This window comes from Homarus americanus, unplaced genomic scaffold (assembly GCF_018991925.1).
Source record: "Homarus americanus isolate GMGI-L3 unplaced genomic scaffold, GMGI_Hamer_2.0 scaffold18703, whole genome shotgun sequence".
Classification (NCBI taxonomy): Eukaryota; Metazoa; Arthropoda; class Malacostraca; order Decapoda; family Nephropidae; genus Homarus; species Homarus americanus.
Window position 1 is genome coordinate 14,563,005 of NW_024749779.1, and position 27,142 is coordinate 14,590,146.

Genomic DNA, 27,142 nt, shown 5'->3' on the forward strand with positions numbered 1-27,142 from the left:
ATCAGGGGACTTTTTTATACTCGATCAGGGGACTTTTTTATACTCGATCAGGGAACTTTGTTATACTCGATTAGGGACCTTTGTTATACTCGATGAGGGGACTTTGCTATAATCGATCAGGGGATTTTGTTTTACTCGATTTGGGGACTTTGTTATGCTCGATCAAGAGACTTTGTTATACTCGATCAGGGAACTTTGTTAAACTCTATGAGGGGCCTATGTTATACTCAAACAGAGGACTTTGTTATACTCGACCAGGGGACTTTGTTACACTCGAGCAGGGGACTTTGTTATCCTCGACCAGGGGACTTTGTTATACTTGATCAGGGTACTTTGTTATACTCGATGAGGGGTCTTTGTTATACTCGATTAGGGGACTTTTTTATACTCGATCAGGGGACTTTGTTTATACTCGTCAAGGGACTTTGTTATAATCGATCAGGGGACTTAGTTATACTGGATGAGAGGCTTTGTTATAGTCCACTAGGGGACTTTATTATAATCGATCAGGGGATTTCGTTTTACTCGATTAGGGGACCTTTTTATGATCGATCAAGAGACTTTGTTATACTCGATCAGGGAACTTTGTTATACTCGATGAGGGGCCTTTGTTATACTCGAACAGGGGACTTTGTTATACTCGACCAGGGGACTTTGTTACAGTCGAGCAGGGGACTTTGTTATCCTCGACCAGGGGACTTTGTTATACTTGATCAGGGTACTTTGTTATACTGGATGAGAGGCTTTGTTAAAGTCCACCATGGGACTTTGTTATACATGATCAGGGGACTTTGTTATACACGATCAGGGGTCTTTGTTGTAGTCGATCAGGGGACATTGTTATTCTCGATCAGGGAACTTTGTTATACTCGATCAGGGGAATTTGTTATTCTCGACCAGGCGCCTTTGTCATTCTCGATCAGGGGGCTTTGATATTCTCGAACAGGGGCCTTTGTTATACTAGATCAGGGGCCTTTGTTATACTCGATCAAAGGCCTCTGTTATACTCGATGAGGGGACTTTGTTATACTCGATGAGGGGACTTTGTTATACTCGATCAAGGGCCTTTGTTATACTCGATTAGGGGACTTTGTTATACTCGATCACGGGCCTTTGTTAGACTCGATCAGGGGACTTAGTTATACTCGATCAGGGGTCTTTGTTATACTCGCTTAGGGGATTTTTTTTAAACTCGATCAGGGGTCTTTGTTATAATCGACCAGGGGATTTATTTATACTCGATCAGGGGACTTTGTTATACTCGACCACGGGACTTCGTTATACTCGAGCAAGAGACTTTGTAATACTCGATCAGGGGACTTTGTTATACTCGACCACGGGACTTTGTTATACTCGAGCAAGGGACTTTGTTATCCTTAACTAGGGGACTTTGTTATACTCGATAAGGGGACTTTGTTATACTCGATCAGGGGACTTTGTTATACTCGATCAGGGATTTTTTTATACTCGATGATGGGACTTTGTTATACTCGACCAGGGACTTTGTTATACTCGATCAGGGACCTTTGTTATACTTGATCAGGGGGCTTTGTTATGCTCGATCAGGGGACTTTTTTATACTCGATCAGGGGACTTAATAATACTCGAACATGGGACTCTGTTATACTCGATCAGGGGACTTTGTTTTACTAGATCTGGGGACACTGTAATACTCGACCAGCGGACTTTGTTATACTCGACCAGGGGACTTTGTTATACTCGACCATGGGCCTTTGTTATGCTCGATGAGGGGACTTTGGTATATTCGATTAGGGGCCGTTGTTATACTCGATTAGGGACCTTCGTTATACTCGATGAGGGGACTTTGTTATAATCGATCAGGGGATTTTGTTTCACTCGATTAGGGCACCTTGTTATGCTCGATCAAGAGACTTTGTTAAACTCGATCAGGGAACTTTGTTATACTCTATGAGGGGCCTTTGTTATACTCGACCAGGGGACTTTGTTACACTCGAGCAGGGGACTTTGTTATGCTCGCTCAGGGGACTATGTTATACTCGATCAGGGACCTCTGTTATACTCGATGATTGGACTTTGTTATACTCGATTAGGGGACTTTGTTATACTCGACCAGGGACTTTGTTATACTCGATCAGGGAACTTTTTATTCTTGATCAGGGGGCTTTGTTATACTGGATCAGGGGACTTTGTTATACTCTTTCAGGGGACATAATAATACTCGATCATGGGACTTTGTCATACTGAACGACGGGACTCTGTTATACTCGATCAGGGACTTTGTTTTACTGGATCAAGGGACGCTGTGATACTCTACCAGGGGACTTTGTTATACTCGATGAGGGAGCTTTATTATACTCTATCAGGGGACTTTGTTATACTCGATCAGGGGACTTTGTTATACTCGACCAGAGGACTTTCTTATACTCGATCAGGGGATATGATATACTCGATCAGGGGATTTTGTTATACTCGATCAGGGGAATTTGTCATACTGGACCAGGGGACTTTGTTATACTCGAGCAGGGGACTTTCTTATACTCGACCAGGGGCCTTTGTTATGCTCGATTAGGGGACTTTGTTATACTCGATGAGGGAGCTTTGTTATACTCGATCAGGGGACTTTGTTATACTCCATCAGGGGATTTTGTTTTACTCGACCAGAGGATTTTCTTATACTCGATCAGGGGATAAGTTATACTCGATCAGGGGATAAGTTATACTCGATCAGGGGACTTTTTTATACTCGATCAGAGGAGTTAATAATACTCGATCAAGGGACTTTGTTATACTCGATGAGGGGACTTTGTCATACTGGACCAGGGGACTTTGTTATACTCGATCAGGGGATTTTGTTTTACTCAATCAGGAGACTTTGTAATAATCGACCAGGGGACTTTGTTATACACGACCAGGGGTATTTGTTATGCTCGATCAGGGGACTTTGGTATACTCGGTCATGGGACTTTGTTATACTCGATGAGGGGGCTTTGTTATACTCGATCAGGGGACTTTGTTATACTCGATTAGGGGGCTTTGTTATACCCGACTAGGCGCCTTTGTTATGCTCGATAAGGGGGCTTTGTTATTCTCGATCAGGGGCCTATGTTATACTCGACCACGGGACTTTGTTATACTCGATCAGGGAACTTTGTTATACTCGATCAGGGAACTTTGTTATACTCGATCAGGGACCTTTGTTATACTCGATGAGGGGACTTTGTTATACTCGAGCATGGGACTTTGTTATCCACGACCAGGGGACTTTGTTATACTCGATCAGGGAACTTTGTTATACTCGATCAGGAAACTTTGTTATACTCGATCAGGGACCTTTGTTATACTCGATGAGGGGATTTTGTTATACTCAATAAGGCGATTTTTTTATACTGGATAAGTGGGCTTTGTTATACTCGAGCAAGGGTCTTTGTTATCCTTGACCAGGGGACTTTGTTATTCTCGATCAGGGGACTTTGTTATACTCGATCAGGGGACTTTGTTATACTCGATCAGGGGCCTTTGTTTTACTCGATGAGGGGACTTTGTTATACTCGATCAGGGGACTTTGTTATACTCGATCAGGGACCTTTGTTATACTCGATGATTGGACTTTGTTATACTCGATTAGGGGACTTTGTTATATTCGACCAGGGACTTTGTTATAATCGATCAGGGACCGTTGTTATACTTGATCAGGGGACTTTGTTATACTCGGTCAGGGACCTTTGTTATACTCGATTTGGGACCTTTGTTGTACTCGATCATTGGACTTTGTTATACTCGATGAGGGACCTTTGTTTTCACTCGATGATTGGACTTTGTTATACTCGATTAGGGGACTTTGTTATATTCGACCAGGGACTTTGTTATACTCGATGAGGGGACTTTGTCATACTGGACCAGGGGACTCTGCTATACTCGATCAGGAGACTTTGTTTTACTCGATCAGGGGACGCTGTAATACTCGACCAGGGGACTTTGTTATACTCGACCAGGGGACTTTGTTATACTCGACCAGGGGCCTATGTTATGATCGATCAGGGGACTTTTGTATACTCGATGAGGGGCTGCTGTTATACTCGATCAGGGGACTTTGTTATATTCGAAGAGGGGGCTTTGTTATACTCGATCAGGGGACTTTGTTATACTCGATCAGGGGGTTTGTTATCCTCAATGAGGGGCCTTTGTTATACTCGATCAGGGGACTTTGTTATACTCGACCAGGGACCTTTGTTACACTCGAGCAGGGGACTTTGTTTTCCTCGACCACTGGACTTTGTTATACTCGATCAGGGTACTTTGTTATACTCAATGATTGGAGTTTGTTATACTTGATTAGGGGATTTTGTTATACTCTACCAGGGGCTTTGTTATACTCGATCAGGGACCTTTGTTATACTTGATCAGGGGACTTTGTTATACTTGATCAGGGGACTTTGTCATACTGGACCAGGGGACTCTGTTATAATCGATCAGGGGACTTAGTTTTACTCGATCAGGGGATATGTTATACTCGATCAGGGGATTTTGTTAAACTCGATCAGGGGAATTTGTCATACTGGACCAGGGGACTTTGTTATACTCGAGCAGGGGACTTTGTTATAGTCGACCAGGGGCCTTTGTTATGCTCGATTAGGGGACTCTGTTTTACTCGATGAGGGAGCTTTGTTATACTCGATCAGTGGACTTTGTTATACTCGATCAGGGGACTTTGTTTTACTCGACCAGAGGACTTTCTTATACTCGATCAGGGGATATGTTATACTAGATCAGGGGATTTTGTTATACTCGATCAGGGGACTTTATTTATACTCGACCACGGGACTTTGTTATACTCGAGCAAGGGACTTTAATATCCTCGACCATGGGACTTTGTTATACTCGATGAGGGGAATTTGTTATACTCGAACAGGGACTTTGTTATACTCGATCAGAGACCTTTGTTGTACTCGATCATGGGGCTTTGCTATACTCGATCAGGGGACTTTTTTATATTCGATGAGGGGACTTTGTCATACTGGACCAGGGGACTTTGTTATACTCGATCAGGGGAATTTGTTTTACTCGATCAGGGGACTCTGTAATACTCGACAAGGGGACTTTGTTATATTCGACCAGGGGACTTTGTTATACTCGACCAGGGGCCTTTGTTATGCTCGATCAGGTTACTTTGGTATATTCGATTATGGGCCGTTGTTATACTCGATCAGGTGACTTTGTTATTCTCGATGAGGGGGCTTTGTTATACTCGATCTTGTGACTTTGTTATACTCGATCTGGGGACTTTGTTATACTCGATCAGGGGGCTTTGTTATCCTCAATGAGGGGCGTTTGTTATACTCGATCAGGGTACTTTGTTATACTCGACCAAGGGACTTTGTTACACTCGAGCAGGGGACTTTGTTTTCCTCGACCAGGGGACTTTGTTATACTCGATAAGGGTATTTTATTATACTCGATGAGGGGACTTTGTTATACTCGTCCTGGGGACTTTTTTATACTCGATCAGGGGATATGTTATACTCGATCAGGGGACTTTGTTATACTCGATGAGGGAGCTTTGTTATACTCGATGAGGGGACTTTGTTATACTCGATCAGGGGACTTTTTTATACTCGATCAGAGGAGTTAATAATACCCGATCAAGGGACGTTGTTATACTCGATGAGGGGACTTTGTTATACTCGACCAGGGGCCTTTGTTATGCTCGATCAGGGGACTTTGGTATACTCGATTAGGGGGCTTTATTATAATCGATAGGGGACTTTGTTATACTCGATCAGGGGGCGACCATTGTTATGCTCGATAAGGGGACTTTGTTATACTCGACCAGGGGACTTTGTTATACTCGAGCATGGGACTTTGTTATCCTCGACCAGGGGACTTTGTCATACTCGATCAGGGAACTTTTTTATACTCGATCAGGGAACTTTGTTATACTCGATCAGGGACCTTTGTTATACTCGATGAGGGGACTTTGTTATACTCGACCAGGGGACTTTGTTATACTCGAGCATGGGACTTTGTTATCCTCGACCAGGGGACTTTGTTATACTCGATCAGGGAACTTTGTTATACTCGATCAGGGAACTTTGTTATACTCGATCAGGGACCTTTGTTATACTCGATGAGGGGACTTTGTTATACTCGATAAGGCGATTTTTTTATACTCGATCAGTGGGCTTTGTTATACTCGAACAAGGGTCTTTGTTATCCTTGACCAGGGGACTTTGTTATACTCGATCAGGGACCTTTGTTATACTTGATCAGGTGGCTTTGTTATACTCGATCAGGGGACTTTGTTATACTCGGTCAGGGACCTTTGTTATACTCGATCAGGGACCTTTGTTGTACTCGATCAGGGGACTTTGTTATACTCGATGAAGGACCCTTATTATACTCGATGATTGGACTTTGTTATACTCGATTAGGGGACTTTGTTATATTCGACCAGGGACTTTGTTATACTCGATTAGGGGACTTTGTCATACTGGACCAGGGGACTCTGCTATACTCGATCAGGAGACTTTGTTATACTCGATGAGGTGTGCTTTGTTATCCTCAATGAGGGGCCTTTGTTATACTCGATCAGGGGACTTTGTTATACTCGACCAGGGGACTTTGTTACACACGAGCAGGGGACTTTGTTACACACGAGCAGGGGACTTTGTTTTCCTCGACCACTGGACTTTGTTATACTCGATCAGGGTACTTTGTTATACTCTATGATTGGAGTTTGTTATACTTGATTAGGGGACTTTGTTATACTCTACCAGTGACTTTGTTATACTCGATCAGGGACCTTTGTTATACTTGATCAGGGGACTTTGTTATACTCGATTAGGGGACTTTGTTATACTCGATGAGGGAGCTTTGTTATACTCGATCAGGGGACTTTGTTTTACTCGACCAGAGGAATTTCTTATACTCGATCAGGGGATATGTTATACTCGATCAGGGGAATTTGTTATACTCGATCAGGGGACTTTGTTATACTCGACCACAGGACTTTGTTATACTCGAGCAAGGGACTTTATTATCCTCCACCATGGGACTTTGTTATACTCGATCAGGGGACTTTGTTATACTCGATCAGAGACCTTTGTTAAACTCGATTAGGGACCTTTGTTGTACTCGATCAGGGGGCTTTGTTACACTCGATCAAAGGACTTTTTTATTCTCGATTAGGGGACTTAATAATACTCGATCAAGGGACTTTTTTATACTCGATCAGGGGCCTTTGTTATACTCGACCAGGGGACTTTGTCATACTGGACCAGGGGACTCTGTTATACTCAATCAGGGGACTTTGTAATACTCGACAAGGGGACTTGGTCATACTCGACCAGGGGACTTTGTTATACTCGATCAGGTGACTTTGTTATACTCGATCAGGGGACTTTGTTATACTCGATCAGGGGGCTTTGTTACACTCGAGCAGGGGACTTTGTTTTCCTCGACCAGGGGACTTTTTTATACTCGATAAGGGTACTTTGTTATACTCGATGAGGGGACTTTGTTATACTCGATCTAGGAACTTTTTTATACTCGATCAGGGGATATATTATACTCGATCAGGGGACTTTGTTATACTCGATGAGGGAGCTTTGTTATACTCGATGAGGGGACTTTGTTATACTTGATTAGGTGACTTTTTTATACTCGATCAGAGGAGTTAATAATACTCGATCAAGGGACTTTGTTATACTCGATGAGGGGACTTTATCATACTGGACCAGGGGACTTTGTTATACTCGATCAGGGGATTTTGTTTTACTCAATCAGGAGACTCTGTAATAATCGACCAGGGGACTTTGTTATACTCGACCAGGGGACTTTGTTATACTCGACCAGGGGCTTTTGTTATGCTCGATCAGGGGACTTTGGTATACTCGATTAGGGGGCTTTGTTATACTCGAATAGGCGCCTTTGTTATGCTCGATAAGGGGGCTTTGTTATTCTCGATCAGGGGCCTTTGTTATACTCGACCAGGGGACTTTTTTATACTCGAGCATGGGACTTTGTTATCCTCGACCAGGGGACTTTGTTATACTCGATCAGGAACTTTGTTATACTCGATCAGGAACTTTGTTATACCTGATCAGGGACCCTTTGTTATACTCGATGAGGGGACTTTGTTATACTCGACCAGGGGACTTTGTTATACTCGAGCATGGGACTTTGTTATCCTCGACCAGGGGACTTTGTTATACTCGATCAGGGGATTTTGTTTTACTCAATCAGGAGACTCTGTAATAATCGACCAGGGGACTTTGTTATACTCGACCAGGGGACTTTGTTATACTCGATCAGGGGATTTTGTTTTACTCAATCAGGAGACTCTGTAATAATCGACCAGGGGACTTTGTTATACTCGACCAGGGGACTTTGTTATACTCGACCAGGGGCCTTTGTTATGCTCGCTCAGGGGACTTTGGTATACTCGATCAGGGGACTTTGTTATACTCGATGAGGGGGCTTTGTTATACTCGATCAGGGGAATTTGTTATACTCGATTAGGGGGCTTTGTTATACTCGACTAGGCGCCTTTGTTATGCTCGATAAGGGGGCTTTGTTATTCTCGATCAGGGGCCTTTGTTAGACTCGACCAGGGGCCTTTGTTAGACTCGACCAGGGGACTTTGTTATACTCGAGCATGGGACTTTGTTATCCTCGACCAGGGGACTTTGTTATACTCGATCAGGGAACTTTGTTATACCCGATGAGGGAAATTTGTTATACTCGATGAGGGGACTTTGTTATACTCGACCAGGGGACTTTGTTATACTCGAGCATGGGACTTTGTTATCCTCGACCAGGGGACTTTGTTATACTCGATTAGGGAACTTTGTTATACTCGATCAGAGAACTTTGTTATACTCGATCAGGGAACCTTGTTATACTCGATCAGGGACCTTTGTTATACTCGATGAGGGGACTTTGTTATACTCGATAAGGCGATTTTTTTATACTCGATCAGAGGGCTTTGTTATACTCGAGTAAGGGTCTTTGTTATCCTCGACCAGGGGACTTTGTTATACTCGATTAGGGAACTTTGTTATACTCGATCAGGGAACTTTGTTATACTCGATCAGGGACCTTTGTTATACTCGATGAGGGGACTTTGTTATACTCGACCAGGGGACTTTGTTATACTCGAGCATGGGACTTTGTTATCCTCGACCAGGGGACTTTGTTATACTCGATCAGGGAACTTTGTTATACTCGTCAGGGAACTTTGTTATACTCGATCAGGTGACTTTTTTATACTCGATCAGAGGAGTTAATAATACTCGATCAAGGGACTTTGTTATACTCGATGAGGGGACTTTGTCATACTGGACCAGGGGACTTTGTTATACTCGATCAGGGGATTTTGTTTTACTCAATCAAGAGACTCTGTAATAATGGACCAGGGGACTTTGTTATGCTCGATTAGGGGACTTTGGTATACTCGATCATGGGACTTTGTTATACTCGATGAGGGGGCTTTGTTATTCTCGATCCGGGGCCTTTGTTATACTCGACCACGGGACTTTGTTATACTCGAGCATGGGGCTTTGTTATCCTCGACCAGGGTACTTTGTTATACTCGATCAGGGAACTTTGTTATACTCGATCAGGGAACTTTGTTATACTCGATGAGGGACCTTTGTTATACTCGATGAAGGGACTTTGTTATACTCGACCAGGGGACTTTGTTATACTCGAGCATGGGACTTTGTTATCCTCGACCAGGGGACTTTGTTATACTCGAATAGGGAACTTTGTTATACTCGATCAGGAAACTTTGTTATACTCGATCAGGGACCTTTGTTATACTCGATGAGGGGACTTTGTTATACTCGATAAGGCGATTTTTTTATACTGGATCAGTGGGCTTTGTTATACTCGAGCAAGGGTCTTTGTTATCCTTGACCAGGGGACTTTGTTATTCTCGATCAGGGGACTTTGTTATACTCGATCAGGGGACTTTGTTATACTCGATCAGGGGGTTTGTTATCCTCAATGAGGGGCCTTTGTTATACTCGATCAGGGGACTTTGTTATACTCGATCAGGGGACTTTGTTATACTCGACCAGGGGATTTTGTTACACTCGAGCAGGGGACTTTGTTTTCCTCGACCACTGGACTTTGTTATACTCGATCAGGGTACTTTGTTATACTCAATGATTGGAGTTTGTTATACTTGATTAGGGGACTTTGTTATACTCTACCAGGGGCTTTGTTATACTCTATCAGGGACCTTTGTTATACTTGATCAGGGGACTTTGTCATACTCGACCAGGGGATTTTGTTTTACTCAATCAGGAGACTCTGTAATAATCGACCAGGGGACTTTGTTATACTCGACCAGGGGACTTTGTTATACTCGACCAGGGGCCTCTGTTATGCTCGATCAAGGGACTTTGGTATACTCGATCAGGGGACTTTGTTATAAACGATGAGGGGGCTTTGTTATACTCGATCAGGGAACTTTGTTATACTCGATTAGGGGGCTTTGTTATACTCGACTAGGCGCCTTTGTTATGCTCGATAAGGGGGCTTTGTTATTCTCGATCAGGGGCCTTTGTTATACTCGACCAGGGGACTTTGTTATACTCGAGCATGGGACTTTGTTATCCTCGACCAGAGGACTTTGTTATACTCGATCAGGGAACTTTGTTATACTCGATCAGGGAACTTTGTTATACTCGATCAGGGACCTTTGTTATACTCGATGAGGGGACTTTGATATACTCGACCAGGGGACTTTGTTATACTCGAGCATGGGACTTTGTTATCCTCGACCAGGGGACTTTGTTATACTCGATCAGGGAACTTTGTTATCCTCGATCAGGGACCTTTGTTATACTCGATAAGGCGATTTTTATATTCTCGATCAGTGGGTTTTGTTATACTCGAGCAAGGGTCTTTGTTATCCTTGACCAGGGGACTTTGTTATACTCGATCAGGGGACTTTGTTATACTCGATCAGGGGACTTTGTTATACTCGATCAGGGGACTTTGTTTTACTCGACCAGAGGACTTTCTTATACTCGATCAGGGGATATGTTATACTCGATCAGGGGATTTTGTTATACTCGATCAGGGGACTTTGTTATACTCGATCAGGGGACTTTGTTATACTCGATCAGGGACCTTTGTTATACTCGATTAGGGACTTTTGTTGTACTCGATCAGGGGGCTTTGTTATACTCGATCAGGGGACTTTTTTATACTCGATTAGGGACTTAATAATACTCGATCAAGGGACTTTGTTATACTCGATTAGGGGCCTTTGTTATACTCGACCAGGGGACTTTGTCATACTGGACCAGGGAACTCTGTTATACTCGATCAGGGGAATTTGTTTTACTCGATAAGGGGACTCTGTAATACTCGACAAGGGGACTTTGTTATACTCGACCAGGGGACTTTGTTATACTCGACCAGGGGCCTTTGTTATGCTCGATCAGAGGACTTTGGTATACTCGATTATGGGCCGTTGTTATACTCGATCAGGTGACTTTGTTATACTCGATGAGGGGGCTTTATTATACTCGATTTTGTGACTTTGTTATACTCGATCAGGGAACTTTGTTATACTCGTTCAGGGACCTTTGTTATACTCGATGAGGGGACTTTGTTATACTCGACAAGGGGACTTTGTTATACTCGAGCATGGGACTTTGTTATCCTCGACCAGGGGACTTTGTTATACTCGAGCAGGGGACTTTGTTATCCTCTCCCTGGTCGAGTATAACAAAGGCCCGTGATCGAGTATAACAAAGTCCCCTGGTCGAGTATAACAAAGGCCCTTGATCGAATATAACAGAGGCCCTAGATCGAGTATATCAAAGGCTCCTGGTTGAGTATAACAAAGCTCCCTCATCGAGTATAAAAAAATCCCCTGAGCGAGTCTAACAAAGGCCCGTGATCGAGTATAACAAAGTCCCCTGATCGAGTATAACAAAGGCCCTTGATCGAATATAACAGAGGCCCTTGCTCGAGTATATCAAAGGCCCCTGGTTGAGTATAACAAAGCTCCCTCATCGAGTATAACAAAGTCCCCTGATCGAGTATAACAAAGGCCCCTGATTGAGAATAACAAAGCCCCCTTATCGAGCATAACAAAAGCGCCTAGTCGAGTATAACAAAGCCCCCTGATCGAGTATAACAAAGTCCCCTGATCGAGTATAACAAAGCCCCTCATCGAGTATAACAAAGTCCCCTGATCTAGAGTATAACAAAGTCCTGATCGAATATAACAAAGCCCCTGATCGAGAATAACAAAGCCCCCTTATCGAGCATAACAAAGGAGCCTAGTCGAGTATAGCAAAGCCCCCTAATCGAGTATAACAAAGTCCCCTGTTCGAGTAAAACAAAGCCCCCTGATCGAGTATGCCAAAGTCCCCTGATCGAGCATAACAAAGGCCCCTGGTCCAGTATAACAAAGTCCCCTGGTCGAGTATAACAAAGTCCCACGGTCGAGTATTACAGCGTCCCCTGATCGTGTAAAACAAAGTCCCCTGATCTTTTATAACAGAGTCCCCTGGTCCAGTATGACAAATTCCCCTGATCGAGTATAACAAATTCCCATGATCGAGTATTATTAAGTCCCCATATCGAGTATAAAAAATTCCCCTGATCGAGTGTAACAAAGGTCCCTCATCGAGTATAACAAAGTCCCTGGTTGACTATAACAAAGTCCCTTAATCGAGTATAACAAAGTCCCCTTATCGAGTGCAACAAAGTCCCCTCATCGAGTGTAACAAAGGTTCCTCATCGAGTATAACAAAGTCCCCTGATCGAGTATAACAAAGTCCCTTGATCGAGAATAACAAAGTACCCTGGTTAAGGATAACAAAGTCCCTTGCTCGAGTATAACAAAGTCCCGTGGTCGAGTATAACAAAGCCCCTCATCGAGTATCACAAAGTCCCTTGATCGAGTATAACAAAGTCCCCTGGTCGAGTATTACAGCGTCCCCTGATCGAGTAAAACAAAGTCTCCTGATCTTGTATAACAGAGTCCCCTTGTCGAGTATTACAGCGTCCCCTGATCGAGTAAAACAAAGTCCCCTGATCTTGTATAACAGAGTCCCCTGGTCCAGTATGACAAATTCCCCTGATCGAGTATAACAAAGTCCCATGATCGAGTATTATTAAGTCCCCTGATCGAGTATAAAAAATTCCCCTGATCGAGTGTAATAAAGGTCCCTCATCGAGTAAAACAAAGTCCCTGGTCGAGTATAACAAAGTCCCTTAATCGAGTATAACAAAGTCCAATCATCGAGTATAACAAAGGTCCCTGATCGAGTATAACAAAGTCCCCTTATCGAGTAAAACAAAGTCTCCTCATCGAGTGTAACAAAGGTCCCTCATCGAGTATAACAAAGTCCCCTGATCGAGTATAACAAAGTCCCTTGATCGAGTATAACAAAGTCCCTGGTCAAGGATAACAAAGTCCCTTGCTCGAGTATACCAAAGTCCCGTGGTCGAGTATAACAAAGTCCCCTGATCGAGTATAAGAAAATCCCCTGATCGAGTATAAAAAAGACCTCTGATTGAGTATAACTAAGTTCCTTCATCGAGTCTAATAAAGGCCAGTGATAGAGTATAACAAAGTGCCATGATCGAGTATAACAAAGTCCCCTGGTCGAGTATAACAAAGCCCCAAATCGAATACAACAAAGTCCCCTGATCGAGTATAACAAAGTCCCCTCATCGAGTATAACAAAGTCCCCTGGTCGAGTATAACAATGACCCCTCGTCGAGTATAACAAAGTCCCCTGCTCGAGTGTAACGAAGTCCCCTGGTCGAGTATAACAAAGTCCCGTGATAGAGTATAACAAAGTCCCCTGATCGAGTATAACAAAAGCCCCTGTTCGAGAATAACAAAGCCCCCTTATCGAGCATAAAAAAGGCGCCTAGTCGAGTATAACAAAGCCCCTTGATCGAGTATAACAAAGTCCGCTGTTCGAGTAGAACAAAGCCCCCTCATCGAGTATCACAAAGTCCCTTGATCGAGTATACCAACGGCCCCTGGTCGAGTATACCAAAGTCCTCTGATCGAATATAACAAAGCCCCCTCATCGAGTATCACAAAGTCCCTTGATCGAGTATAACAAAGCCCCCTCATCGAGTATCACAGAGTCCCTTGATCGAGTATAACAACGGCCCCTGATCGAGTATACCAAAGTGCCCTGATCGAGTATAACAAAGTCACCTGATCGAGTATAACAGAGGCCCTTGATCAAGTATAACAAAGGCCCCTGATCGAATATAACAAAGACCCCTAATCGAGTATAACAATGTCCCCTGGTCGAGTATAACAAAGTCCATTGCTCCAGTAAAACAAAGTCCCCTGATCGAGTTTAACAAAGTCCCCTAATCGACTATAACAAAGTCTCCTGATCGAATATAACAAAGTGTCCTGGTGGAGTATAACAAAGGCATCTGGTGGACTATAACAAAGCCCCCTGATCCAGTATAACAAAGTCCCCTGGTCAATTATAAAAAAGTCATTGATCGAGTATAACAAAGTCTCCTGATCGAGTATAACAAAGTCCCTTGATCGAGCATAACAAAGTCCCCTGCTCGAGTGTAACAAAGTCCCCTGGTCGAGTATAACAAAGTCCCCTGATCGAGTATAACAAAGTCCCCTGATCGAGTATAACAAAGGCCCCTGATCGAGAATAACAAAGCCCCCTTATCGAGCATAAAAAAGTGCCTAGTCGAGTATAACAAAGCCCTTTGATCGAGTATAACAAAGTCCGCTGTTCGAGTATAACAAAGCCCCCTCATCGAGTATCACAAAGTCCCTTGTTCGAGTATAACAACGGCCCCTGATCGAGTATACCAAAGTCCCCTGATCGAGTATAACAAAGCCCCCTCATCGAGTATCACAAAGTCCCTTGATCGAGTATAACAAAGCCCTCATGGGTATCACAAAGGTCCCTTGATGGGGAAGTTAACAGCACAACTGATCGAGGTATAACAAAGGCCCTGGTGGGGTATAACAAAGTCCCTGATCGTCAATAACAGAATCCCTGGTCGGTATGACAAGGTCACTGATCGAGTATAACAAAGTCCCATGATGGTATTGATCTGATCGAGTAAAAATTCCTGATCGAGTGTAACAAGATAAACATCCTTATCAAACAACAAAAGTCCTCATCGAGTGTAACAGAGGTCCCTGATCGAGTATAACAAAGTCCCCTGATCGAGTATAACAAAGCCCCAAATCGAATATAACAAAGTCCCCTGTTCGAGTATAACAAAGCCCCCTCATCGAGTATCACAAAGTCCCTTGATCGAGTATAACAACGGCCCCTGATCGAGTATACCAAAGTCACCTGATCGAGCATAACAAAGTCCTGGTCGAGTATAACAAAGTCCCCTGGTCGAGTATAACAAATTCCCTGGTCGAGTATTACAGCGACCCCTGATCGAGTAAAACAAAGTCCCTTGATCGAGTATAACAAAGTCCCCTGGTCAAGGATAACAAAGTCCCTTGCTCGAGTATAACAAAGTCCCGTGGTCGAGTATAACAAAGTCCCCTGATCGAGTATAAGAAAATCCCCTGATCGAGTATAACAAAGACCCCTGATCGAGTATATCTAAGTTCCCTCAACGAGTCTAACAAAAGCCAGTGATAGAGTATAACAAAGTGCCCTGATCGAGTATAACAAAGTCCCCTGGTCGAGTATAACAGAGCCCCAAATCGAATTTAACAAAGTCCCCTGATCGAGTATAACAAAGTCCCCTCATCGAGTATAACAAAGTCCCCTGGTCGAGTATAACAAAGACCCCTGGTCGAGTATAACAAAGGCCCCTGATCGAGTATAACAAAGTCCCCTGATCGAGTATAACAAAGGCCCTTGATCGAATATAACAGAGGCCCTTGATCAAGTATATCAAAGGCTCCTGGTTGAGTATAACAAAGTTCCCTCATCGAGTATAGAAAAATCCCCTGAGCGAGTCTAACAAAAGCCCGTGATCGAGATATAACAAAGTCCCCTGATCGAGTATAACAAAGGCCCTTGATCGAATGTAACAGAGGCCCTTGATCGAGTATATCAAACGCCCCTGGCTGAGTATAACAAAGCTCCCTCATCGAGTATAACAAAGTCCCCTCATCGAGTGTAACAAAGGTCCCTGATCGAGTATAACAAAGTCCCCTGATCGAGTATAACAAAGCCCCTCATCGAGTATAACAAAGTCCCCTGATCGAGTATAACAAAGTCCCCTGATCGAGCATAACAAAGGCCCTTGGTCGAGTATAACAAAGTCCCCTGGTCGAGTATAACAAAGTCCCCTGGTCGAGTATAGCAAAGTTCCTTGATCGAGCATAAAGTCCCATGATCGAATATAACAAAGGCTCCTGATCGAGAATAACAAAGCCCCCTTATCGAGCATAACAAAGGCGCCTAGTCGAATTATAACAAAGCCCCCTGATAGAGTATAACAAAGTCCCCTGTTCGAGTATAACAAAGCCCCCTCATCGAGTATCACAAAGTCCCTTTATCGAGTATAACAACGGCCCCTGATCGAGTATACGAAAATCCACTCATCGAGCATAACAATGGCCCCTGGTCGAGTATAACAAAGCCCCCTGGTCGAGTATTACAGCGTCCTCTGATCGAGTAAAACAAAGTCCCCTGATCTTGTATAACAGAGTCCCCTGGTCCAGTATGACAAATTCCCCTAATCGAGTATAACAAAGTCCCATGATCGAGTATTATTAAGTTCCCTGATCGAGTATAAAAAATTACCCTGATCGAGTGTAATAAAGGACTCTCATCGAGTATAGCAAAGTCCCTGGTCGAGTATAACAAAGTCCCTTAATCGAGTATAACAAAGTCCAATCATCGAGTATAACAAAGGTCCCTGTTCGAGTATAGCAAAGTACCCTTATCGAGTATAGCAAAGTCCCCTCATCGAGTGTAACAAAGGTCCCTCATCGAGTATAACAAAGTCCCCTGATCGAGTATAACAAAGTCCCTTGATCGAGTATAACAAAGTCCCCTGGTGAAGGATAACAAAGTCCCTTGCTCGAGTATACCTAAGTCCCGTGGTCGAGTATAACAAAGACCCCTGATCGAGTATAACTAAGTTCCTCATCGAGTCTAACAAAGGCCAGTGATAGAGTATAACAAAGTGCCCTGATCGAGTATAACAAAGCCCCCTCATCGAGTATAAAAAAATCCCCTGATCGAGTATAACAAAGACCCCTGATCAAGTATAGCAAAGGTCCCTGATCGAGTATAACAAAGTCCCTGGTAGAGTATAACAAAGTCCCCTAATCAAGTATAAGAAAGTCCAATCATCGAGTATAACAAAGTACCCTGATCGAGTATAACAAAGTCCAGTGGTCGAGGAAAACAAAGTACCCTGATCGAGTATAACAAAGTCCAGTGGTCGAGGAAAAAAAGGTCCCTGATCGAGAATAACAAAGGTCCCTCATCGAGTATAACAAAGTCCCCTGATCGAGTATAACAAAGCTCCCTGATCAAGTATAACAAAGTCCCTGATCGAGTATTACAAAGTCCCTGGTAGAGTATAACAAAGTCCCCTAATCAAGTATAACAAAGTCCAATCATCGAGTATAACAAAGTACCCTGATCGAGTATAACAAAGTCCAGTGGTCGAGGAAAACAAAGTCCCCAGTCGAATATAACAAAGTCCCCTAATCGAGTATAACAAAGTCCAATCATCGAGTATAACAAAGGTCCCTCATCGAGTATAACAAAGTCCTCTGATCGAGTACAACAAAGGTCCCTGATCGAGTATAACAAAGGTCCCTGACCGAGTATAACAAAGTCCCCTGATCGAGTATAACAAAGCCCCTTGATCAAGTATAACAAAGGTCCCTGATCGAGTATAACTAAGTCCCTGGTGGAATATAACAAAGTCCCCTGCTCGAGTATAACAAAGTCCCCTCATCGAGTAAAACAAAGGCCCCTGATCGAGTATAACAAAGTCCAATCTTCGAGTAGAACAAGGGTCCCTCATCGAGTATCACAAAGTCCACTGATCGAGTATAACAAAGTCCCCTCATCGAGTAAAACAAAGGCCCCTGATCGAGTATAACAAAGTCCCCTGGTCAAGGATAATAAAGACTCTTGCTCGAGTATAACAAAGCCCACTGATCGAGTATAAAAAAATCGCCTTATCGAGTATAACAAAGTCCCCTCATCGAGTATAACAAAGGTCCCTGATCGAGTATAACAAAGTTCCTTGATCGAGTATAACAAAGTTCCCTTATCGAGTATAACAAAGTCCCCTGGTCGAGGATAACAAAACCACATGCTCGAGTAAAACAAAGTCCCCTGGTCGAGTATAACAAAGTCCCCTCATCGAGTATAACAAAGGTCCCTGATCGAGTATAACAAAGTTCCCTGATCGAGTATAACAAAGTTCCCTGATCGAGTATAACAAAGACCCCTGGTCGAGGATAACAAAGTCCCATGCTCGAGTATAACAAAGTCCCCTGCTCGAGTATAACAAAGTCCCCTGGTCCAGTATGACAAATTCCCCTGATCGAGTATAACAAAATCCCCTGATCGAGTATAACATATCCCCTGATCGAGTAAAACAAAGTCCCCTGATCGAGTATAACAGAGTCCCCTGGTCCAGTATGACAAGGTCCCCTGATCGAGTATAACAAAGTCCCCTGATCAAGTATAACAAAGTCCCTTGATCGAGTATAACAAAGTCCCCTGGTGAAGGATAACAAAGTCCCTTGCTCGAGTATACCTAAGTCCCGTGGTCGAGTATAACAAAGTCCCCTGATCGAGTATAAGAAAATCCCCTGATCGAGTATAACACAGACCCCTGATCGAGTATAACTAAGTTCCTCATCGAGTCGTAATAAAGGCCAGTGATAGAGTATTACAAAGTGCCCTGATCGAGTATAACAAAGCCCCCTCATCGAGTATAAAAAAATCCCCTGATCGAGTATAACAAAGACCCCTGATCAAGTATAGCAAAGGTCCCTGATCGAGTATAACAAAGTCCCTGGTAGAGTATAACAAAGTCCCTGATCGAGAATATCGTATATCGAGATAACGAGCGCTGTCCGAGTATAACAAAGCCCCTAAATAAAATTTATAACAAAGTCCCTGATCGAGTATAACAAAGCCCCCTCATCGAGTATAACAAAGTCCCTGATCGAGTATACCAAAGTCCCTGATCGAGCATAACAAAGTTCCCTGGTCGATTATTACAGAAGTCTCCTGATTGAGTAAAACAAAATCCTGATCGAGTATAACAAAGTCCCCTGGTCCAGTATGACAAAGTCCCCTCATCGAGTATAACAAAGTCCCTTGATCGAGTATTATTAACTCCTCTGATCGAGTAAAAAAATGTCCCCTGATCGAGTATAACAAAGACCCCTGATCGAGTACAACAAAGGTCCCTAATCGAGTATAACCAATTCCCTGTTCGAGTATAACAAAGTCCCCTGATCGAGTATAACAAAGTCCCATTGTCGAGGATAATAAAGTCCCTCGCTCGAGTATAACAAAGTCCCGTGGTCGAGTATAAAAAAGTCCCCTGATCGAGTATAACAAAATCCCCTGATCGAGTATAACATATCCCCTGATCGAGTATAAGAAAGTCCTCTGGTCGAGTATAACAAAGTCCCCTGCTCGAGTATAACAAAGTCCCCTGGTCCAGTATGACAAATTCCCCTGATCGAGTATAACAAAATCCCCTGATCGAGTATAACATATCCCCTGATCGAGTAAAACAAAGTCCCCTGATCGAGTATAACAGAGTCCCCTGGTCCAGTATGACAAGGTCCCCTGATCGAGTATAACAAAGTCCCCTGATCAAGTATAACAAAGGTCCCTAATCGAGTATACAAAAGTCCCCTGATCGAGAATAACAAAGGCCCCTGGTCGAGTATAACAAAGTCCCCTTGTCGAGTATTACAGAGTCCCCTCATCGAGTAAAACAAAGTCCCCTGATCGAGTATAAGAGAGTCCCATGGTCCAGTATGACAATGTCCCCTGATCTAGCATAACAAAGACCCATGATCAATGATAACAAAGGTCCCTGATCGAGTATAACAAAGTCCCTGGTAGAGTATAACAAAGTCCCCTAATCAAGTATAATAAAGTCCAATCATCGAGTATAACAAAGTACCCTGATCGAGTATAACAAAGTCCAGTGGTCGAGGAAAACAAAGTACCCTGATCGAGTATAACAAAGTCCAGTGGTCGAGGAAAACAAAGGTCCCTGATCGAGTATAACAAAGCCCCCTGATCAAGTATAACAAAGTCCCTGATCAAGTATAACAAAGTCCCTGATCGAGTATTACAAAGTCCCTGGTAGAGTAAAACAAAGTCCCTAATCAAGTATAACAAAGTTCAATCATCGAGTATAACAAAGTCCCCTGATCGAGTACAAAAAAGGTCCCTGATCGAGTATAACAAAAGTCCCTGACCGAGTATAACAAAGTCCCCTGATCGAGTATAACAAAGCCCCTTGATCAAGTATAACAAAGGTCCCTGATCGAGTATAACAAAGTCCCTGGTCGAATATAACAAAGTCCCCTGCTCGAGTATAACAAAGTCCCCTCATCGAGTAAAACAAAGGCCCCTGATCGAGTATAACAAAGTCCAATCATCGAGTATAACAAAGGTCCCTCATCGAGTATAACAAAGTCCCCTGATCGAGTAAAACAAAGTCCCCTCATCGAGTAAAACAAAGGCCCCTGATCGAGTATAACAAAGTCCCCTGGTCAAGGATAACAAAGACTCTTGCTCGAGAATAACAAAGCCCACTGATCGAGTATAAAAAAATCGCCTTATCGAGTATAACAAAGTCCCCTCATCGAGTATAACAAAGGTCCCTGATCGAGCATAACAAAGTTCCCTGATCGAGTATAACAAAGTTCCCTTATCGAGTATAACAAAGTCCCCTGGTCGAGGATAACAAAGCCCCATGCCGAGTATAACAAAGTCCCTGGTCGAGTATAACAAAGTCCCTCATCGAGTATGCGCAACAAAGGTCCCTTGATCGAGTATAACAAAGTTCCCTGGATCGAGTATAACAAAGTTCCCTGATCGAGTAAAAACAAAGTCCCTGGTCGAGGATAAACAAAGTCCCATGCTCGAGTATAACAAAGTCCCCTGGTCGAGTATAGCAACAAAGGCCCCTGATCGAGAATAACAAAGCCCCTTATCGAGCATAACAAAGTCCCCTGATCGAGTATATAACAAAGCCCTGATCGAGTATAACAAAGTCCCTGATCGAGTATGTACCAAAGTCCCCTGATCGAGCACATACAAAGTTCCTGGTCGATTATTACAGAGTCTCCTGATTGAGTAAAACAAAACTCTGGGATCGTATAACAAAGTCCCCGTCGAGTATAACAAAGGCCCCTGATCGAGAAGAACAAAGTCCCTTGATCGAGTATTATTAACTCTGATCGAGTATAAAAAAGTCCTCGATCGAGTATAACAAAGCCCTGATCGAGTACAACAGCGTCTTAATCGAGTATAAATCCAATTCCCTGTTCGGAAAGAGTATAACAAAGTCCCCTGATCGAGTATAACAAAGTCCATGGTCGAGGATAATGAAGTCCCTGCTCGAGTATAACAAAGTCCCGTGGTCGAGTATAAAAAGTCCCCTGATCGAGTATAACAAATCCCCTGATCGAGTATAACATATCACCTGATCGAGTATAAGGAAGTCCTCTGGTCGAGTAAAACAAAGTCCCCTGATCGAGTATAACAAAGTCCCTGTTCGGGTATAACAAAAGCTCCGTCATCGAGTATAACAAAGTCCCCTAATCGAGCATAACAAAGGCCCCTGGTCGAGTATATCAAAGTCCTGCTCGAGGTATAACAAGTCCCCTGGTCCAGTATGACAAATTCCCTGATCGGAGTATAACAAAATCCCTGATCGAGTATAACATATCCCTGATCGATAAAACAAAGTCCCTGATCGAGTATAACAGAGTCCCTGGTCCAGTATGACCGAATTTGATCGAGTATAACAAAGTCCCCTGATCCGAGTATAACAAAAGGTCCCTGATCGAGTATAACAAAGTCCCTGGTAGAGTATAACAAAGTCCCTAATCGAGTTATAACAAACTCCAATCATCGAGTATAACAAAGTACCTGATCGAGGTATAACAAAGTCCAGTGGTCGAGGAAAACAGAGTCTCCTTCTCGAGTGTAGTATAACAATGTACCCTGATCGAGTATAACAAAGTCCAATCATCGAGTATAACAAAAGGTCCCTGATCGTGTATAACAAAGTCCCTTATCGAGTATAAAAAGTCCCCACCGAATGCAACAAAGGTCCTCATCGAGTACAACAAAGTCCCTGATCGAGTATAACAAAGTCCCTGATCGAGATAACAATGTCCCCTGGTCAAGGATAACAAAGTCCAATGTTCGAGTATACCAAAGTCCCGTGGTCGAGTATAACAAAGTCCCCTGATCGAGTATAAGAAAATCCCTGATCGAGTATAACAAAGACCCTGGTCGAGTATAACTAGGCCCCTGAGCGAGTCTAACAAAGGCCCGTTATCGAGTATAACAAAGTCCCCTGATCGAGAATAACAAAGGCCCTTGATCGATATAACAGAGGCCTTTGATCGAGTATATCAAAGACCCTGGTTGAGTATAACAAAGCTCCTGATCGAGTATATAACAAGTCCCTTGATCGAGATATAACAAAGTCCCTGGTCGAGTATTACAGAGTCCTCTGATCGAGTAAAACAAAGTCCCTGATCAAGTATAACAAAGTTCCTGGTCGAAGATAACAAAGTCCCTACTCGAGTTTAACAAAGTCCCTAATCGAGTATAACAGGCCCTGATTGACAATAACAAAGCCTCCATATCGAGCATAACAAAAGCGCCTAGTCGAGTATAACAAGCCCTCTGATCGAGTATAACAAAGTCCCTTAATCGAGTATAACAAAGTCCAATCATCGAGATATAACAAAGGTCCTGATCGAGTATAACAAAGTCCCCTTTTCGAGTATAACAAAGTCCCTCATCGAGTGCAATAAAGGTCCTGATCGAGTATAACAAAGTCCCTGGTCGAGTATAACAAAGTCCCTTGATCGAGAATAACAAAGCCCCTTATTGAGCATAACAAAGGCGCCTAGTCGAGTATAAAGCCCTGATCGAATATAACAAAGTCCCCTGTTCGAGTATAACAAAGCCCCCCATCGAGTATCACAAAGTCCCTTGATCGAGTATAACAACGGCCCTGATCGAGTATACCAAAGTCCCTGATCGATTATAACAAAGTCCCTGATCGAGTATAACAAAGTCCCATGGTCGAGGATATTAAGCCCCCTGATCAAGTACAACAAAGGTCCCTGATCGAGTATAACAGTCCTCATCGAGTAAAACAGGTCATCATCGAGTATAACAACGTCCCTGGACGAGTATAACAAAGTTCCTTGCTCGGTATAAACAAAAGCCCACTGATCGACTATAAAAAATCCTTATCGAGTATAACAAAGTCCCTCATCGAGTATAACAAAGGCCCTGATCGAGAATAACAAAGCCCCTTTTCGAGCATAACAAAAGGCGCCTAGTCGCGTATAACAAATCCCTAATCGAGTATAACAAAAGTCCTGAGTACTAACAAAAGTCCTGATCAGTAAGGTAACAAGGTCTGCTGATCGATTATAACAAGTCCTGATCGAGTATAACAAATATATTAAGTATAACAAGGTCACTCATCAGGTATAACAAAGTCCCTGATCGGTATAACTAAGTTAACTTCATCAGGTAAAAACAAAAGGCCCTGACCGAGTATAACAAAGGTCCTCGATATAACAAAAGTTCCTTGCTCGAGTATAGCAAAACTACTATTGATTATAAAAAAGAATGTACCTCGAGGTATAACTAAGTCCTCGCATCAGTACTAACAAGGCCTGATCGAGAATAACAAAGCCCTCTTTCGAGCATAACAAAGGCGCCTAGTCGGGGAGTTTAACATATCCTAATCGAGTATAACCAGTCTGATCGGTACAGCAAAGGTCCTGATCGATTATATCAAAGTCCCTGATCGAGTATAACAAAAAGTCCCATAGTCTGAGATATGATCCCTCATCGAGTATAACAAAAAGCTCTCCATCAGAGTATATAAAGTCCTGGTCGAGTATAGCAGGTCCCCATATAAAGGTGTAACAAAGTCCTTTGGTCCAGAGTATAACAAAGTCCCTTATAGAGTATAACAAAAGACCCTGGTCGAGAAAGCAAAGTCCCCTGCTCGAGTGTAACAAAGTGGCTTTGGTCGAGTATAACAAAGCCCTGATCGAGTATATAAGGCCCCTCATTGAGGGAGTAACAAAGCCCTGATCGGTATAATAGTCCCTGATCGTGTATAACAAAGTCAACTGATCGAGGTATAACAACGGCCCTAATCCGAGTATACAAAGTCCCCTGATCAGGCATAACAAGGCCCCCTGGTCGGTATAACAAAGATCCCCTGGTCAGGTATATATAGAAGTCCCCTTGTCGAGTATTACAGAGTCCCCTCATCGAGTAAACAAAGTGCAGATCGAGGAATACTTAGAGTCCCCTGGTCAGTATGACAATATCCCTGATCGAGCAGCAAGACCTGATCAAGTATAGCAAAAGGTCTGATCAGTATAACAAAGTCCCTGATAGAGTATAGCAAGTCCCTAATCAGTATAAGAAAAGTCAATCATCAGTATAACCAAAAGTACCTGATCAGTATAAAGCAAAGTCCAGTGGTCGGGAAAGCAAGTCCTGGTCGAATATAACAAAGTCCCCTAATCGGTATAACGAAGTCAATCATCGAGGTATAACAAAAGGTCCCTCATCAGAGTATAACAAAGTCCTGATCAGGGGTATAACAAGGTCCCTGATCGGTACGCCAGCAAAGGAGTCCTGACTTGAGTATAACAAAGTCCCCTGATTGAGTATAACAAAGCCCCCTTGATCCAGAGTATAACAAAGGTCCTGATCAGGTATAACTAAGTCCCTGGTCGAATATAACAAAGTCCCTGCTGCGAGTATAACAAAGTCCCCTCATCGAGTAAAACAAGGCCCCTGATCGAGTATAACAAGTCAATCTTCGAGTAGAACAAGAACCCTCATCGAGTATAGCAAAGTCCACTAATCGAAAGGTATAACAAAAGTCCCTCATCGGTAAAACAAAGGCCCTGATCATGAAGTACCAACAAGCTCCTGGTCAAGGATAACAAAGACTCTTGCTCAGTACATAACAAGCCCACTGACCGGTATAAAAAAATCGCCTTATCGAGAATAACAAGTCCCTCATCGATTATAACAAGGTCCTGATCGTACAACAAAGTTCCTTGATCGAGTATAACAAGGATTCCTTATCGAGTATAACAAAGTCTGGTCGGATAGCAAACCACATGCTTCAGGTATAACAAGTCCTGGTCGGGTATAACAAAAGTCCCTCATCGAGTATAACAAGGTCTGATCGAGTAACAAGTTCTGATCGAGTATAACAAAGTTCCCTGATCGAGTATAACAAAATTCCTGGTCGAGATAACAAAGTCCCATGCTCCCCGAGTATATAACTAAGTCCCCTGGTCGAGTATAACAAAAAGCTGATCGAGAATAACAAAGCCTTATCGAGGCATAACAAAGGCGCCTAGTCGAGTATAACAAACTGTCGAGTATAACAAGTCCCCTGATCGAGGTATTACAGAGACCCTCATCATGATATATAGCAAAGTCCTGATCAGTATGCAAAGGTCCCTGATCAGAGCATAACAAAGTTCCTAGTCGATTTTTACAGGAATCTCTGATTGGGTAAAACAAAATCCCTGATCAGAGAATAACAAGAGTCCCTGGTCAGTATACGACCAAAGTCCTCATCGAGTATAACAAAGTCCCTTGATCGAGTATTAATGCTCCTTCTGATCAGTGTAAAAAGTCCTGATCGTGTATAACAAAAGACCCTGATCTGAGTACAACAAAGGTCTAATCGAGTATGTACTTGAATTTCCTGTTCGAGGTATAACAAAGTCCTGATCGGTATAACAGTCTTACCATGGTCGAGGGGAATGACAAATTACGCTTGCTCGAGTACTAACAAGATCCGTGTCGAAAAATTATAAAAAGTCCCTGATCGAGCTAGCAAAATCCTCATCAGGTATAACATATCCCTGATCGAGTATAAGAAAGTCACTCTGGTCAGGTAAACCATAAGTCCCTGATCGAGTATAACAAGTCCGTGGTATAACAAAGCTCCCTCATCGGTACTAACCGATCCCTAATCTGAGCATAACAAAGGCCCCTGGTCGAGTATAACTTAAAGTCCTGCTCAGGTATAACAAAGTCCCTGGTCAGTATGACAAATTCCCTGATGGGTATAGCAAATCCTGATCGAGTATAGCAAGATCCCCTGATCAGCGTGCCGCGCAAGGCCCCTCTGTTAGGGGACAAACAAAGGCCCCTCATTGAGGATAACAAAGCCCACTGATCGAGTATAACAAAGTCCCCTAATCGAGTATAACAAAGCCCCCTCTTCGAATATAACAAAGTCCCCTGATCGAGTATAACAGCGGCCCCTCATCGAGTATAAAAAAGTCGCCTGATCGATCATAACATAGGCCCCTGGTCGAGTATAACAAAGTCCCCTGGTCGAGTATAACAAAGTCCCCTGGTCGAGTATTACAGCGTCCCCTGATCGAGTAAAATAAAGTCTCCTGATCGCGTATAACAAAGTCCCCTGATCGAGTATAACAAAGTCCCTGGTCGAATATAACAAAGTCCCCTAATCGAGTATAACAAAGTCCAATCATCGAGTATAACAAAGGTCCCTCATCGAGTATAACAAAGTCCCCTGATTGAGTACAACAAAGGTCCCTCATCGAGTATAACAAAGTCCCCTGATCGAGTATAACAAAGTCCCCTAATCGAGTAAAAAAAAGTCCCCTGATCGAGTATAACAAAGGTCCTCATCGAGTATAACAAAGTCCTGATCGAGGTATAACAAAAGGTCCTAATCAGGTAAAGTCCTGATCGAGTATAACAAAGTCCCCTGATCGAGTATAACAAAGTCCCCTGATCGAGTATAACAAAGTCCCCTGGTCAAGGATAACAAAGACCCTTACTCGAGTATAACAAAGCCCTCTGATCGAGTAAAAAAAAATCGCCTTATCGAGTATAAAAAATCCCCTCATCGACTATAACAAAGG